This window comes from Pan paniscus, chromosome 4 (assembly GCF_029289425.2).
Source record: "Pan paniscus chromosome 4, NHGRI_mPanPan1-v2.0_pri, whole genome shotgun sequence".
Classification (NCBI taxonomy): domain Eukaryota; kingdom Metazoa; phylum Chordata; class Mammalia; order Primates; family Hominidae; genus Pan; species Pan paniscus.
In genome coordinates this window covers 106,774,242-106,792,358 of record NC_073253.2, presented here as the reverse complement: position 1 = coordinate 106,792,358, position 18,117 = coordinate 106,774,242, and the positions used below count along the sequence as shown (strand labels likewise).

The window sequence follows — 18,117 nt, the reverse complement described above, 5'->3', positions numbered from 1 at the left end:
GGCAGTGGAATCAAATAGGCTCTACTGCAATCTCAAACTTGCTTATACTTTAACTCATATATGGTTAGGTTTCAAACACGTGGGAGAGACAGAAGAACCCTAGGAATTTAGAGATGGAACTTGATAAAGGCATTTCTCAGAAAAATTTCAGACAGCAGGAACTTGACTTCAAAGGTTGGTGTGACGTGGGCAGACACAGAGGGGGAAGCACAGCCCAAGTACGAGCGGACGGCAGGATGGGTGGAGGCAGCAATGCAATGGAGTGAGGAGAGGAAGTGTGGGTGAGTCAGCAGAAGGATGTGATGAGGCGGAGAATGGGGGCACTCGCGTGGGGACAGAGGAAAGGCAGGAAGGTCAGATTGGGCCATGTTGTTCATGTACGATCTTCATGTCAGATGAAGAAGTTAGATCTTTAGCTCAACGGTTATATGGAACTATTGAGTTTAAAAATGATATTTATAGCCTTTATAATTTTTCAAAGCAAGTGTGCCCACTGTGAAATATTTGGAAACCAAGAAAGACACAAAGCTAAAAGACTATCTGTAACTCTCTCTTTGTTAATATTTGGAATATATCTTTCAGTCTTCATACCACACACATAAATTTTCCCCCCAAACAATATTTACTGTATTTTATATAATAATTATAGAGTATTTTAATGTTTCGGTTTTGTCATTTATTATAGTACATGTCTATTATAAATAAATAACAAAATAGAAGCAAAAACACTAAAAGCAAAACTAAAATTATAAACAATTCTAGGCTCTTACTATTTTTATTGTATATGTGTATGTGTATATATGCATCCTTTTGAAAAAATATAGATCCCGTTAAAAAATAGAATAATAATTTACCTACTGTTTAAGACCCTATACTCTTCTCTTAATATATCAGGAAAATCTCGATATGTTGACACGTGCATTTTTATAGCAAAATTTAATACCTGCATCCTATACAAAATAATTTATAAGATCTCATATTTTTAAATTGCCTTTATGTCTTTGTTGAAAATCAGTTAATTATATAAGTATAGGTCTATTGCTGGGCTATTTCATTGACCTATTTGTCTATCTTGATTGAATATCATAATTTTGATCAACGTAACTTTATACCAAGATGTGAAGACAGGAAGTAAAAGTTAGATAACTTTGTTCTTCTTTTTAAAAGTTGTTTTGGCTATTCTATGCCCTTTGCATTTCCACATGAATTTTAGAGTTAGCTGTCAACATCTACAGATGAGCCTGCTGAGATTTTAATTGGGATTTCATTATATCTGTAGATCAAATAGGGAGAATTGATATTTTAGTCATGTTTATCCAAACACATGCCATTTATCTCTATTTACTTAGACTTTAATTTCTCTCATTATGTTTGCTAGTTTGCAATATACAGGCCATGTTCATTTTTTTCATATTTATCCCTAATATGCATATTTAATGGCATGTTTTTATGCCATTATAAATGGTATTATGTTAATTTTAATTATGTATGTATGTATGTACCTAGTATATAGAAACAGACTTGATTTTTTATATTGATCTTGCATCTCTCAACTTTGTTAAACTCACTTATTAGATGTAATACATATATATAAATTCCATAGGGTTTTCTAGGTAGATGATCGTTTCATCTGTGGATAAAGAAAATTTTATTTTCTTATGTCCAATCTGGATATCTCTTATTTCTTTTTCTTGACTGGCTGGACTGGCTAAAGCCTCCAGGACAATGTTGAATAGAAGGGAGAGAGTAGACATCCTTGCCTGTTTCCTCATATTACGGGAAAACGTTTCATCTTTCATCATTAATAAGACCCTAACAGTACAGTTTCGTAGATGCCCTTGATCAGGTTGGGGTTGTTCCTTTAATTCCTATTTTGCTGACTGTTTTTATTGGGATTAGATTTTGGGCATTTGTCAAATGCTTTTTCTTCATCTCTTTTTTTTTTTCCCCAGTCTGTCAACATGGTGAATTACATTGATTGTTTTTCAAATGTTAAATTAACCTTGCATCCCTGAGATAAACCCGACGTGGTCATGATGTATTATCCTTTTAATAAATTGTTTATTATTTCATTTGTTATAATTTGGTAAGAATTGTTGTCTCTCCATTCGTGAGGAATAACGTTCTGTAGTTTTCTTATAATATCTTTTTCTGGCTTTAATGTAATAATGCTGGCCTCGTGGAATGAGTTGGGAAGACTTCAATTTTCTGGAAGAGTTTGGGTTGCAAAGCTATTATTTCGTCCTTAAATGTTTCATAGAATTCACCAGTGAAGACATCTGAAAATGGAATTTTCGTGGAAAGTTTTAAAGCTCTAAATTTAATTTCATTCATTGATATAGCGCTCTTCAGGTTATCTATTTCTTCATGAATGAGCTTAGTAGAATAGTTTGTATCTTTCAAGGAACTTGAAATTCTTTTTTCTTAAGGTGGAAGCTGATGTCATTGACTTGAGACTTCTTCTTTTTTAATTTAGATATTTAGAGCAAAAATTTCCTTATGATTACTGCCTTAGTCGTAAACAATAGATTTTCATATGTCTTTTTTATTTTCATTCAGTTTTTAAAAATCTTAATTTTTTGTTTATTTCTTTTTTGACTCATGGGTTATTTAGCAGTGTGTAATTTTCTTTCTAAATATTTGAGTTTTGTCCAGATTACTTTACTGATTTCTAATTTAATTCTATTGTGGTCAGATAATATACTTTGAATGTCTTTTGTCAGGCTTCTTGATTGGAAATGGAAATTTAATCATGTATTTTTGGACTTGCAGTTTCTAATTTTTATGCTACTAAAAACAATTCTTAGATGAAGATGAACTTGTGTTCTTTTTACCCTTTCTTTATTATTTTCTTAAAAGTCTCAGAAACAAAAGTTTTGAATCAAAGAGTATATAGTTCCTTCTCTAGAATTTATATATACTGTTACATGCCTTGTTTCATGTTTATATTCAATAATTTGCAAATATTTTCTTCAGATCAATATTTTTTCTATAACATATTCTTAATGACTGTATATAATTTTACTTTATTGATACCCCAAATTATATTAACAATACTCTATTGTTGGACATCTAAGCTCTTTCTAACTTGAGGCAAGTTTCCATAATGCTTTTAATACACTACATTGTAGATCATTAGTCTGTGGAAGAGGATTGGCCTCACGAAAACAATGATTTAGGAAAATTAGTCAGGAACTACTATAGAAGACGGATTTGGGCTGAGAAGGACTGGAAGTAGCAAAATCTGTTCCATACCATTAGGATTGTAATATAATGCTTAAAAATGAGGCTGTGGTAGCAGCAGGTGAATGGAGATGTCAGAATGGATGGAAGAAATAGTAAAATGGAAGAATCTATCACACTTAGCCACTGATTTTGGGAGAATTAAAATCAATTTCTATCTTTAAAGTAGTAGCATTTCTAGATAAAATTGAATCTTCACATTTATGTTTAAAATACCTATTTTCTCAGCATTTGTGCTTATTTGTCAAGCAGTAATGTTTTCTAATTACTCAAAAGAGGTTTCATCACAGATGATAAAAGGAAGCCAAGGAAAATATTTTCTAAAGCAATTATATATAAGGAAGAGCAAGATTTATATAATTCACATTACTTTTCAAGGAATTCTCTTAGTCTCAAAATGTTTTGTCCTTTTGAATTATTAGGTTGGTGCAAACATCATTGTGGTTTTTGCATTGTTGGAATTTGCTGTTTGATATTGCAATGCATTCTTAAATAAATGTGATTATATTATATATCATTTTAATGGACATTTCTCGCTTTATGTTTTTTGCTAGTGACTTATTACTTGCTGTTTATTTTATGTTTATTTTAGACTATGGAAATGATGTTAGACAAAAAGCAAATTCAAGCGATTTTCTTATTTGAGTTCGAAATGGGTCATAAAGACAACTCACAACATCGACAACGCATTTGGTCTGAGAACTGCTAACGAATGTACAGTGCAATGGTGGTTCAAGGAGTTTTGCCAAGGAGATGAGAGCCTTGAAGATGAGGAGCGTAGTGGCTGGCCATTGGAAAGTGACGACGACCATTTGAGAGTAGTCATTGAAGCTGATCCTCTTACAAGTACAAGAGAAGTTGCCCAAGAACTCAATGTCAATCATTCTATAGTGTTCAGCATTTGAAGCAAATTGGAAAGGTGAAAAAGATCAATAAGTGGGTGCCTCATGAGCTGACTGAAAATACAAAAATCGTCTTTTTGAAGTGTCATCTTCCATTGTTCTATGCAACAACAACAAACTATTTCTCGATCAGATTGTGATATGCAACGAAAAGTGGATTTTATATGACAACTGGCAATGACCAGCTCAGTGGCTGGCCTGAGAAGAAGCTCCAAAGCACTTCCCAAAGCCAAGCTTGCACCAAAAAAAGGTCATGGCCACTGTTTGGTGGTCTGTTGCTGGTCTGATCCATTACAGCTTTCTGAATCTCACTGCAACTATTACATCTGAGAAGTATGCTCAGCAAATCAATGAGATGCACTAAAAACTGCAATGCCTGCAGCTAGCATTGGTCAACAAAAAGGGCCCAATTCTTTTCCACAACGCCTGACTGCACATCACACAACCAATGCATCAGAAGTTGAATGAATTGGGCTATGAAGTTTTGCCTCAACCGCCACATTCATCTGACCTCTGCCAACCAACTACTACTTCCTCAAGCATCTCAACAACTTTTTGCAGGGAAAACGCTTCCACAACCAGCAGGATGCAGAAAATGCTTTTCAAGAATTCATTGAATCCTGAAGCACGGATTTCTATACTACAGTAATGAAAAAATGTATCTCTCATTGGCAAAAATGTGTTGATTGTAATGGTTCCTATTCTGATTAATAAAGATGTGTTTAAGCCTCGTTATAATGATTTAAAATTCAATTACTTTTGCACCAAACTAAGACAGGAACTTTGAGATCTCTAATCTTATTACACTTTTCCGTATTATTCTCTTACAATGTTTAAAATCAAAACATATTTGGTCATTTGACCTAGAGAAAGAGAATTCATCATGTCTTCTTGCGAATAACTCCCTGAGAGGACACAGCCCATACCTTGTCTCCTGCAGCGCCGCATAGTGCCTGAAGCATGTTAGGAGCTTGTTGGGTGTGTTCAATGAGTGGAGCAGACCTACATCCAGGCCTTCCAGGTCCTATCTTTCATTACCCATTTATTTCTCTTTGGAGTTCTCTTACCTACAACTCTCACCTTACAATTTTTCAATGTCAAGACCTATGAAATGTTCATTATTATAGGCATTTGCATAGTTTATCTCTTATTTTAGCATCTTATTCAGTTCTTTGTTCATATTTCTAAAAGTAAAATCTGCCGTCTCATTTTAAAGTCTCTTCTGAGCACCTACCTGAAAGTGTTTGCCTCGGCCAGGTCATCATAGTCACAGTGAGAGAAAGAATAGATGCCTGACTTCATTGTTCTTGGGAGCCTCCATCGAATGGCCATGTCCAACTCACTAGACTTAGCACCAAATTTCCTCACAAACCCAAAGAAAAATAGGAGGCACACTGTCAGTTTCTTGACTGCTCATACAATGTCAAAAACCCAATACTATCACTAATCTAAATAAAAGGATTATTTATAAATAAATAAGAAGTTTATTTGGATTAGTGATAATAGGTCCAGTTTCCATTTTCCTTGGGGTCTTCAGGATTTTTTCTAGGAGTCCGGCTACATAACTACCTCAGGCACAAACTCAGTTCCATAGAAGCTGTCTAAGACTGTTTGCGCTGCTATGAAAGAATATCTGAGACTGAGTAATATATAAAAAACAGAAACTTATTTTCTCACAGTTCTGGAGGACAGAAAGTCCAAGATCAAGGAGCTGCAGGTTCAGCTGTCTTTTAAGAGCTTCTCACTGCTTGCAAGTTGGCACTTTGATGCTGCATCCTCTGGGGGGGTTGAATGCTGTGCCCTCACATGGTAGAAGGGACACAAGAGCAGAAAAAAAATAAAAGTCCTTTGTCAAATCCTTTTTGTATGGGCACCCAATACCACACATGAGGGGAAGAGCCCTTATGACCTAATTACATCTCTAAGCCCTCACCTTTTAATAGCATCAATTGGTAACACCTGTATTTTGGAAAAACTCAAACCATAGCAGAAGTCAAGAAGCATTGATTTTAAATTTATTAATTGATGGATTCTTTCTCACTCCTTAAGTCCCATCTGCAACTTTTATCAACTTAAGCTGTTTAAATCCCTTTTATGCCATGTGTGTGTAATAATATTGGCAACGACTACCCCTCCAAATCCTACCTAAAGCTTTTAAGATACTAAAAACTTCTCCACTTCTGCCTTGGTACTCATTAGCTAATTCCCTGAAGTGAAGACATTGAAGGCATTTATACTATATGTTGCAAATTTCTGCTTAGCCTTATGTTTTCAGAAAAAAAAAAAAAACCTCTCTTGATAAAGTATAGCTTTTTTCTTTCTGACAGAATAAATAGCATTCTATTTTCAATCTTTTTATTAAACATTTACTGGTTTAGTGACCGTGGGAAAGTTATTTAAACTCTCTAAACAGTACTGCATTGAAGCTGAAGCCAGCTTGTGAGAACCAATCGCTAAGTATTCAAGAGACTTGCCTAAAAGTTGTATGACCTTTGAGGGTTTGAAAGTGGTGTTGGTGGGAGTATGCACCAGAGTTGGGGGTAAGTGCTACAAATAAGGGCACTTTTTTTCCCAGAGAGCTGCTTTACCAGCTTACTACCATCTCTAATCCTTATTCCCTTCTCCACAAAATGAGAATAATAATTTCAACCTGTATTAGATATGTCACATTGCAGAAAACAGTCTTTCTGCTAGTTTAAGTAGAAAGGCAATTTTCTAGAGGGTCTTAAATGTCCTATAGAATTTCAGGGAAGACTGATGAAATAGGCTATAGATACAGCTCTCTAAAATAAATGTGACAGTCACACCATAAAACTGGGCCACCATGGACATACTGCCTGTTATATGTTCAGGAAGCCGCCTGCCTATTTTGGAAGCTGCTGCTATGGTTGCCAGTTCTAGACCTACTTTGCCTCTACCACGATCAGGAAAGCCTACTTGATCAAGAAGCCACCACAAAACAGGGATGTCCACACTGCCTCAGTCTATGTCTCACCTTCAAATATTTCAAAAGAGCATCTGATTGGTAGAAACTAAGTCACAACAAGAACTGTAGCTGCATGGGAGGCTCAGAAATACAGTCTTTATTTGGAGTGGCCTTGTGTCCAGATAAAATTCAGGAATTCTATGGGTACAGATTAGACAAAAGGGCGAGAACAGTTATTAAAAGATATCTAGCAGTCTCTGCCATAGATAGCCCTTTCCTATCTCCAATACCGTTGAGTGCCTTTTTTCTCCAGAGAAAAATTCATACCCCGTCCAAGAGACACAACCCCAAAGTCCCATTCAAAGACTGAATTGAGCTCAAAAGAAAGAATCTCTGAGTGACAAAAAGTCCTCACCATGAGGTCCAGGCCTCAAGCAATCCTCTCACCTCAGCCTCCCAAAGCACCGGGATTACTGATGAGGGCCACCATGCCTGGCTGAGACAGGGTCTTTACAGAGGAAATAAAGTTAAAATGAAGTCATTCAGGTGAGCCCTAATCCATATGACTGGCAGTGTCCTTATAAAAAAGGGAAACTTGGGGCATGCTGCAGTGGCTCACGCCTGTAATCCCAACACTTTGGGAGGCCAAGGTGGGAAGATCATGAGGTCAGGAGATTGGGACCATCCTAGCCAACACGGTGAAACCCTGTCTCTACTAAAAATACAAAATTAGTTGGGCAGGGTGGCGGGTGCCTGTAATCCCAGCTACTTGGGAGGCTGAGGCAGGAGAATCACTTGGACCCGGGAGGTGGAGGTTGCACTGAGCCGAGATTGCACCACTGCGCTCCAGTCTGGCGACAGAGCGAGATTCCGTCACACACACACACACACACACACACACACACACACACACGGAAACTTGGATACAGGAATGGCACACAGGGAGAATGTCATGTGAAGATGAAAGCAGATGTTGGGGTAATGTGACCGACAGGTTAAGGAATGCCAAAGTTTGCCAGCAAACCACCAGAAGCTTGGGAGAGGCATGAAACAGACTCTCTTATAGCCATCAGAAGGAGCTAGCCTTGCAGACACCTTGATCTTAGACTTCTAACCTCTATAACTTTGAGATAATAAATTTCTCCTGTTTAAAGCACCCAGTTTTTCATATTTTGCTATGGCAACCCTAGCAAGCTAATATAGGCTTGTATTCATAATGCCCTAAAATCAGGAACTTCAATGGTAGGGCAACATGCTTTATTTGACCTATATTCATTGTGTACCCAAAATGCTTTGGAGGCGTGCTTGTAAATTGTTGGAGTCACAGTGCTCCTTCAGAGCACCCTCATTATTGCTTCAGTGTGGAAGTGCAGACAATTGACTTTTTCAACACTGTGTAGAGGCACCAAATTATCAGACTCACAAATCTTTTAGGTTCTTGACCACAGGTTGAAATTCCCTGCCTCAGGTTTAAATTCTCTGTCCTTTCCTTAGCAGAGATCTATATTCCCTTTATTCTCCTTGAAGCCTGGCTAGATCTAGATATAGTTCAACTCTCTCTTGCAAAACATTGCTGAAAGTAGCAGAAGCAACCAATTGACATCAATTGAATTTTTCCAGTGATCTAGCCTATAGCTACAGACTTGATAAGCATGTAATCGCCTTTCCAAGTTAGCTTAGGCAGCAATTTGTTCAATACTTTGCCACTGAATAACTAGGGTCTCTAGTTTTCCAGACTGCTATGTTTGTTCTTACCATCTACTGCCTGGACTGCTAAGACAATGAAATGTGCATTAATATATTTTAGGGCAGCGCCCTACTTCTAAATTCTCAGTTTTGTGTTGTTCAGTGTTCATTTGTAGAGAACAGAATCCAGTCTAGCTAGTTTAATCAGAAAAGGATTTAGTACAGGTTTTGTTATGGCTTAGAGAGTTGGCTGGAGGGCTAAAGAAACACTCCAAGAATGCTTTGAGAACAATACAACAGAGTTGGGCCACCAATGCAGGTGTTCTTATAGATACTGGAAAACTGCCATGATCACAACTCAATTTTGAGTCAGGACAGGGGATGGGGACAGAGAGACCCAGAGTAGAACTGCGGAAGAAATAGAAGCATGACTTCTACCTTGCACATCCCTCATGTGCACATCTGATTAGCAGAATCTAAGTCAATCCAGAGCTGTAGCTGTAAGAGTATCTGGACAATATCTGTCATTCTGGACAATAATGTCCAGAATCAAGGGTTCTATTTCCATGAGACAAAGGGGAAAGGAGATATTGAAGAACAAGTGGTCAGATTGTGAATGTAAATATTTGAAGTTTGTTTTGGCACAGAGTGAGCCCTTAACAATTGACAGACTTATGGAAGTATAAGACAAGTGTCCTCCTTAGGAGAAAAAAATCAGAAATATAAGATCAGGTATGTAAAAGAAATCTATGTCACAATTGGAAATACAAGATCAGATACAAAGAACTCAATCACTTTGAGCTTTTGCTCATTTTGGTGGAATACAATGTCCTATGAGCTAGAATATTTGCAAATGTAACCTTACGTTTAACAAAGTTCATTCTCTGGAGCAACTGACTTTATAAAATAAAAATGCTGGCCCAATTGAATTCTCTTATACCTTGTTCTTTCTCAAGTGGTTTCACCATCCCGTGCTTTCTAATACTCTTGATCCAAACAGATAAGAGCTCTCAGATGTATACCAAGCCTGGTTTTATCTGTTTAAATTTAAATCCTAAATCTAGATTTGTAAAATATATTTTAGAGCAGAGGTAAGCAACATTTTTCTAGAAAGGGTCAGGTAGCAGTATTTTCAGCTTTGCAGGTCATACAGTGTCTGTTGCAGTTTCTCAGCCATGACATTGTAGCATAAAAGCTGTCATAGAGAGTGCGTGTGTGGAAAAGTGTACTTACATCCCCAAAACACTCTTTACAACAAAGGTTGGGGGTGCTAATTTGGCACATAGACTGTGGTGTGCTTGCATGAAATAAATTTTTAAAAACCTCATCAGAGGTACCTTGCTGATCTCTTAAAAAGTGGACTCCAGTTGGGTCTTTTTCTTCCCTGCTATGGAGTCCATTCTTTCAAACACTGTACTTAGTTTAGCTCTGGTATTTGAAACAACTTTCTTCTGCTCGGTTTCACTTTAAAATCACTTATCAATGTTCTTTGGACCATTTGGGAACTGAAACACAACATGAAATTTTGGTAACTTAGATAACCCCATCTTCATAATGGAGACATCAAGTTGCTACTGTCTGTCTCAGATACACATGAAGCAGCCTAGTGTTTTTCTGTCAGCCTCAACTGTGGGCTGGATTCATCCATTGGCTTCTGACATTCTTTTCAATACCATGAGAACCTGTGAACTCACATGGCCTCTCACATCCAATTGGAAGTCCCAGGTAGCCCTAGTCTAGTTTATCCTATTGCTGCCCTGTCCTGACAGATTCTGTACTGAGAGGGAGAATAGAATAGTGAATAAGAGTACAGGAATCACACCTGACTTCTGCCACTCATTTGCTGTATGAACTTAAAGTAAGTACTTAAGCTTTCTAAGCTTTAATTTCCTAAGATGCAAGATAGGGATCATGATAGTGCCTACTTAGAGCAATGCCTGGACTATATATCAAGCACATGATACATGTTATCTGTAATGGAGGATTTGGCGTCAGTTGTTTATATAATTTATGAGGATTATAATATTGTTAATTGGCTTTCATTGAAATACTTTGATATATATGAAAAAGTAAATTTTGAATTGTTTGCTTATTTTTGTTTCGGTTTATTTGTTTTAATTATGATCTCATAACATGAATATTTTCTATACATCGGTATAGTGTGTTTTACTATTTAGTTGCCCTAAGTTTTCTTAAAAGTATGCTTCTTTTTTTAAACAATTGAGCATATGTGTTAAACAACAGAACAGATAGCACAAAAGAGTACACAAAAATGTGAGTGAAAACATAAGTTCCATGGATATTTTAGTATTTGATCCACTGATTTTTTTTTTTTTTTTTGAGACTGAGTCTTGCTCTGTCACCCAGGCTGGAGTACAGTGGCGTCTTCGTGGCTCACTGCAACCTCCACCTCCCTGGTTCAGGCAATTCCCCTGCTTCAGCCTCCCAAGTAGCTGGGATTACAGGTGCATGCCACCATGCCCAGCTAATTTTTTTATATTTTTAGTAGAGACAGGGTTTAACTATGTTGGCCAGACTGGTCTTGAACTACTGACCTCAGGCAACCTGCCCGCCTTGGCCTCCCAAAGTGCTGGGATTACAAGCATGAGCCATCACACCTGGCTGATCCACTGATTCTTAATGGTTGCCTAGCCTATGTATAAATGGCTATACCCAAAAAGTTGCTCCAGGCAGGTGCAGGAGCTGCCGAGGAATGTGGAAACCTTGTCTTCTCATACCCACAGATGAAAAATTTCAGGTTCTCCTTCCTGTATTAACTGCTGCTAGGATGTCTCCTCCCCAAACCCCACCTCCTCCCTCTTTTCAGCTGATCCCAGGACATTCCTAGATAAAACTAAGGAAGAAAATGTTGAACAGGGCAAGCTGACAGTTCCCTGCCAGAAATAGTCCAGGGAGCGAAACTCACTGAACCAACTGGGTCATCTGGTCATTGGCGAATTTATTCCCTTGCTAGAGCAGCTGTGATGTACTCATTTGCCAAACCTGGGTCTTGAGCTTAGCCCTGGAGTAGGAGAGCAGTCAGTGTATCTAAATCACTGAGAATTGTAGTTGGAAAAGTAGTGGTTCCTGAAAGCAAACTGAAGTACAATTAACAGAATAAAGGGGATAGGATCTTGGACTTCTGAAAACAACTGTCCTCTACAGATTCCTGCACTTCCTCCCCAGCACACCAGCAGCATCCTCACTCTCTGGCCTGCCTGCTGGAAATCTAATAAAGCTGCTGAAGAACAAGAGGGCCGGGCGCGGTGGCTCACATCTGTAATTCCAGCACTTTGGGAGGCTGAGGCAAGCAGATCACCTGAGGTCAGGAGTTCGAGACCAGCCTGGTCGATGTGGTGAAACCATGCCTCTATTAAAAACACAAAAAATTAGCCAGGCGTGGTTCCAGGTGCCTGTAGTCCCAGCTACTCAGGAGCCTGAGGCAGGAGACTTGCTTGAACCCAGGAGGCGGAGGCTGCAGTGAGCCGAGATCAGGCCACTGCCCTCGAGCCTGAGTGGCAGAGTAAAACTCCATCTCAAAAACAAAAAACAAAACACAAACAGAAACAAAAAACAAACAGAAACAAAAAACAACAGCAGCAAAAACAAAACAAAACAAAAAACAAGAGAAGGGACCACAATGGCTGTAGTGGAATTGGATCAAGGAGAAAAACTGGGCACTTTTACAGAACCTAAGGGCAAATATAAATTGGGATGACATCTTTTCAAGTTCTCAGGCCCAAATCCCTTTCTCAGTTTGCTAGGGGAAATCCCAACCAGGTAAATTTCATGTTGGCCCTAACGTTATGCTATTTGGGAAAATCCGTTTTTCTCTGCTCTCACACCACAGCAATTAACACAGAAGACTTCTATGACCACATGTGGGGATTTTTCCCACACACCAAGCAGTAGACACCAGCTGGTGTCCTTTAATTCAATTTGGACACTATCTACCTGGAAATAACTTCAGATCCCACAGGGTGAGGGCTCAGTCACCAAAACTGTCCTCTGCTTCCCCCTGTTTCCCCCTGGACACCAGTTTCAAGTCCCAGCCTCAGGAACTTCTGACCTACTGGCTTCAAGTTGGGTTTCCTACAACCCCGTCTTTAGGGTTGATTAATTTACTAGAGTAGCTCACAGAATTCAGATAAACACTTACGTTTACCTGTTTAGTATGAAGAATATTAGAAAGGATACAGGTGAAGAGATGCATAGGGAGAGGTATGAAGGAAGGGGTGCAAAGGTCCCATGCCATCCCTGGGTGCACCACCCTCCAGGAACCTCCATGTGTTTAGCTATTTTGGAAGCTCTCTAAACCCTGTCTTTTGGGTTTTTATGGAGGCTTTATTACATAGGCATGATTGACAACCATGTAGAAATGTGACTGGACAAAAAGGGTATGATGTCACACTGAGTGGGGAAAACTAGCAAGACCCGTCTCTTCAGATTCTTCTTGAACCTGAAGAAGGACCCTCTCTAGAATGAGGGTCTTTGTACCCACAATCAGTTTGTAGTCTCACCTTGAACAGGTAAAAGGAGGCCAGGAGATCAGAGAGAGAGAGAGAGATTGTTTCCTGGGGCCTGTTCCTGAGGCCTAAAGCACCCCAACATTATAACAAAAGACTGTAACAAAGGCTAAGGGAATTACGAGGCAGGAACTGTGGATGAAAATCAATATATATATATTAAGTCATAATATCACATACGGCTAATAAGAATTTTTAGTCCCTTCTATAATTTTCTTCAAGATACTATTTTTGAGTCTGGACAGTAAATTGCCCCTCTTTGCTTGTTGATGGGTGGGATATCACCTGTGGGTCTCTGGTTTCCGGAAGCCTTTGGTACCCAAGGAGAAGAAGGCAGGATATGGATTCTGGCTGAATCCAAATTCCCTTTCCAGTACCAAAATCCAGTCACTGAAATGTATTAGCTTTGCTTAGGTGTGTCTTTTGTCCTCAAGCAAAACTCTTACTGATGTATCATGTATCTCTGTTCTATTTGGCTTCTCAAAAGCATATTCACTAGTCTGACATTAAAGTTAAGTACTATTTCAAAAAACAAAGATTCTTCACTTTTCATTCTAACCCTGTGTCCAGCTATAAATCATCTATTTAGTCTTCGGCCTCTGAAGTCTGGAGACATATTTCCTCTACAGCTGATGCCATCCTTCTTTTTATTAGGGACAGTGACAGACTCATTTTTTTTTCCTTTTGATCATTTTGCAAAGCTTCAGTGGTTAACATACTTCAATCAAGCCCTTCCTGGTTCAGATATATAGGTGTTCACTTCAATTGTTTCCCTTTTCCAAGGATCAAAACCTTGTGTTGCCAGTTTCTCAATGTCTGAAACCATTTTTTTCATAAATTTAGTTGAGGAGGTAGGAGAACAAGTCTGACACCAGTTACCACCTCACAGCAAGATACATTACTAAGATTTTCAAGTGTCTTATTTGGATATCAGAGTAATGCAAAATACTCAATTTATGAAAAAAATAGATTTTTAAAACTTATGGTCTAAAAGCAGTTTTAGTAGAAACAGAACGACTAGTTTCTTTGGGAGTTGAAAATTATCATGTGAAATCCTCTGGTCCTTTTCTTAGTCATAGTTATTCCCTAATATTCTCATAGTTTTTATTTTTACAAGTTTATTAGACTTCTTAACTCAAAATTCTTCTTGTATCAATTTTGGTGATTTGTGTTTCCTTAGAAGTAGTATCCATTTCACCTGGATTTAATTTGTTAGTTCACAAAGACTTACTATTTTATTCTTTAATTATGATTTCTTCCCCTTTCTTAGTCATACTTACTTGGCTTTTTTTTCCTCTGCCATTTCCTCTTCTCTATTAGACTGTTTATTTACCTATTTTATTATAGTCAAACCAATCCCCAACAGGGGAAAAAAATCATGTGATGTATTTTTTTAAATTTAGAGTTCCAGGATACATGTGCCGGATGTTCAGGTTTGTTGCATAGGTAAACATGCGCCATGGTGCTTTGCTGCACCTATCAGCCCACATGTGATGTAGTTTTAAAATTAATTCTACTGTTTCTTTGCTTTCCATTTTTCCCAATTTTTTGTTTGTATATTTCTTAATTCATTCTTTCTGATGTTTTTCTCTAACTTCTTGGTTGATTCTTTTTCTTTTTAATTGAGGTACAATTTACAATGAAGTGCACACAATTTAAATGTACAGTTCAATGAATTTGTACAGTCTTAGTTCTTGGTGGCTAAGTTCTGGCTTCAATCATTTTGAGGCTTAGCTGTAAGTCAAGGCTTTGTGCTCTATAATAGTGCTTCTCAAGTTTTTTTTTTTTTTTTTTTTTGAGACAGGGTCTCTCTCTGTCACCCAAGTAGCTGGGACTGCAGGCATACACCAACCACGCCTGGCTAAGTTTTGTATTTTTATTAGAGAGGGGGTTTCACCATGTTGCCCAGACTGGTCTGGGCACTTCAAGTGATCTACCTGCCTTGGCCTCCCAAAATTCTGGGATTACAGGCGTAAGTCACCACGCCTGGCCTCAATATTTAATGTGCATAAAACCATCCAGATGTCATTTAAAAATGTAGATTCTGATTCAGTAGGTTGGGGCCTGAGATTCTGCAATTCTGTTAAGCGCCCAGGTGATACCAATGCTGCTGGTCTGTGGCCCCGACTTTCAGTATCAAATTTTTATAAGACATTTCTATATCCTTTTAACACATTTTTTTTAGTTTAATTCAGGTTGAGTTTCTTCTATTAGCAAATAAATAGCTCTGTGTTAAGATACACTATACCCACAGTCCTTGGTACAGGTAGCAAACAACTAATAAATATTTGTTGAATTAAATTAAGCCTATGAATTTTCCTGAATTGAAATTTGTTCTGTTCTCTGGCTTTGATATATAGTGTTTTGATTTTTATTGTTATTAATATTAATATTTTAAAATATTTGTATTAATATTCTTCAGCATGTAATGTTTGATTTTTCTCTTAAACCAATGTGTTTGGGGACAGATTTTTAGAAATTTTCAAGTAGTTGGGGATATTTGTGAGCGTGTTTTTGCTTTGCTTACTTCTAGATTTATTGCCCAGGTTAGAAATTGTGGATATATTATTTCTGTGTTTTGGAATTTTTAATGTTTTTCTTCTTGAAAATTCTTTCTTTAGATGTGTTACTATATTCAGTCAGATTATAGTCAGGACTTGGCAGGGCAGTTGTTTTGTCTCTTTAGGGTAAGTTTCCATTTAGCTGATCAAATTCATTATATGCCTCTTTTATATTTGAATTCTAGATGGAGACCTTATTTTCCCATTTTCAAACTATTTGTAGGGGAGATCTATCTGTTGTGTTACATACTACAGTTCTCTCATGTGTATAATGAAAATAGTAATAGTACATGCCTATTTTCAGGCATTGCTGTAAAATGTAAAATGCTTAGCACTGTGTTTGGACCATACTAAACCCTCAAAAATAGCTCCAGATGATGTATTTGTATATGTATTTCTGAATCTGAAGCTTTGCTGTTAGTAGCATTCCACTTTGATAGAGTGGCTTCCAATTACCCAAACTTCATTCTAACCAAGAAAAATGGCAACAGATGAAGAACAAAAGCAAAAGAAACAAAAACCTCCCAGAAACTGGCTGGAAGATAAGAAATCCCATGGGGGCATAAGTGTGATGTAATGACTCCCGCCGTCCAAAAAAAAAAAAAAAAAAAAAGCCAAGTTAATTTTGTTTTAAACATGTTTTACAGCAACCTGCAAGAGAATATATAGACTGTTGAGCAAAGTATCCAGAACTGAATCCTAATAATGACAGATACAACTTTTTTACTTTTTTGAAATAGATACGTGGATTTATTCCTCTCCACCATTAAACCTGTGTAAACCCTCACAGTAGGAATTAGGCCTTTCATTTATGGTCCCAGTGGTCTTCACAGGTGCCTTGACAAAGAGCTACCAAGCACCATCTGAATTTTATGGAGACTAAGAGCCCAGTTTCAGAGTCCAGCAGACCTCAGCCAAATTCCAGTTTCTCCACTCAGTAATTAAGCAACCTGCCTTAAGATTTATGTCTGGGGCTCCTCGCCTGTAAAACACACCTACCTTAGGGGGCTGTTAAGAGGATTCAATGAGATATTAAGTAGGTACAACTTAATTACAAAGCACTTTTCCCCAACCATTTCAAATTATTTATCTACGTATTCATCCATCCATCCAAAGCACCTCAATAATTGGCCAATAATTCCTAAGTGAAAGGAGCTTTACAACACACGAAGAACTCTTCTATTATTATGTCACACGAAATTATAAAACAAATTATTTTACATATAAACGATGGAGGTAAAAAAAATCGGCCAATAATAACTAGCAAGTAGTATTTGGTAATTCTTTTGGTGAGGCCGACTTAAAAATTTATGGAATATTATTTATTTTCATTGCAAGTCTATCAGAAATCACTAATGGTGTAGCACTGCATTCTTCCCTGCTTTTGGTTCTCAAACTACGTATCTTAGTAAACGCAATTTGCAGACAAACCAAGCCTCGCTAATCAGTGCATCATGGCTACTCTGGCAAAGGAAGAAATTCACTGTTTGCCAAGCATCCCATCAGATGGGTGACTTCACAGCCACTGGAAGAAATCTTTCTCATGTTCGAGTAGATGGAAACTCCAACACTGTGCAGTTGCTAAATCCACTTGTCACACCTCCTCCTTTTCTCTGCTTCTAAGGTTGCCCTCTAAACTCTTTATCTGAGGATGGAAACACACACACGCACCCCCCCACACACACACACACAAACGTATTTGGCTAAAGGTCAATTCACATAGTGGCAGGGACTTTCGTTTATATGCATTTTCCTTCCCAGCTTTCTCAGTTCTGAGTCAGGCTAAGCAGGAGGCAGAGAGCTCGTCCTCCTCTGCATGGGCGCTTTTTCTTATTTGACTTTTAGTCCTGGGAGGAGTAGCGTAGTTGCGAGATACTAGGATATCCACAAGCGGGATGAATTTGGACCTTATCCCTCACTGTGATCCTTCACTTCGCCTTCTGTTTCAATTTCTCCCAGTCGGTTTACTGCTTGACAAAATTCTTTCACAATTAAGTGATCACAGGACAACCCAACCCAACCAATCCAAACCTGCAGGCAACCCCAGACATCCAGGGAACCCTGGCGCGGCTCGGGCCAGCCCACACCCACGCGGAATCATTCCATTTATCGGCGACCAATCAGCCCTCCACACGCTCCCGCGCCAGCCAATCAGAACAAGCGCACGTTGTTCCGGCCACCTCCTCTCAGCCCCCCTTCCCCGGAGCCCCCGGGATCGGGCCAGGGGGCGGGGCTGGGGGCTCGGCCCCCCTTGCCCTGAGGCGCTGGGTGCC

At 38.4% G+C, this 18,117-nt stretch overlaps 1 long non-coding RNA gene across 1 annotated transcript in view; it reads right to left on the bottom strand.

Moving 5' to 3' along the window:
- LOC117980345 (uncharacterized) overlaps positions 1–18,117 on the bottom strand; it is a 210,739-nt gene that overhangs the window by 192,291 nt on the left and 331 nt on the right. The gene's annotated exons all lie outside the window — the stretch shown is intronic.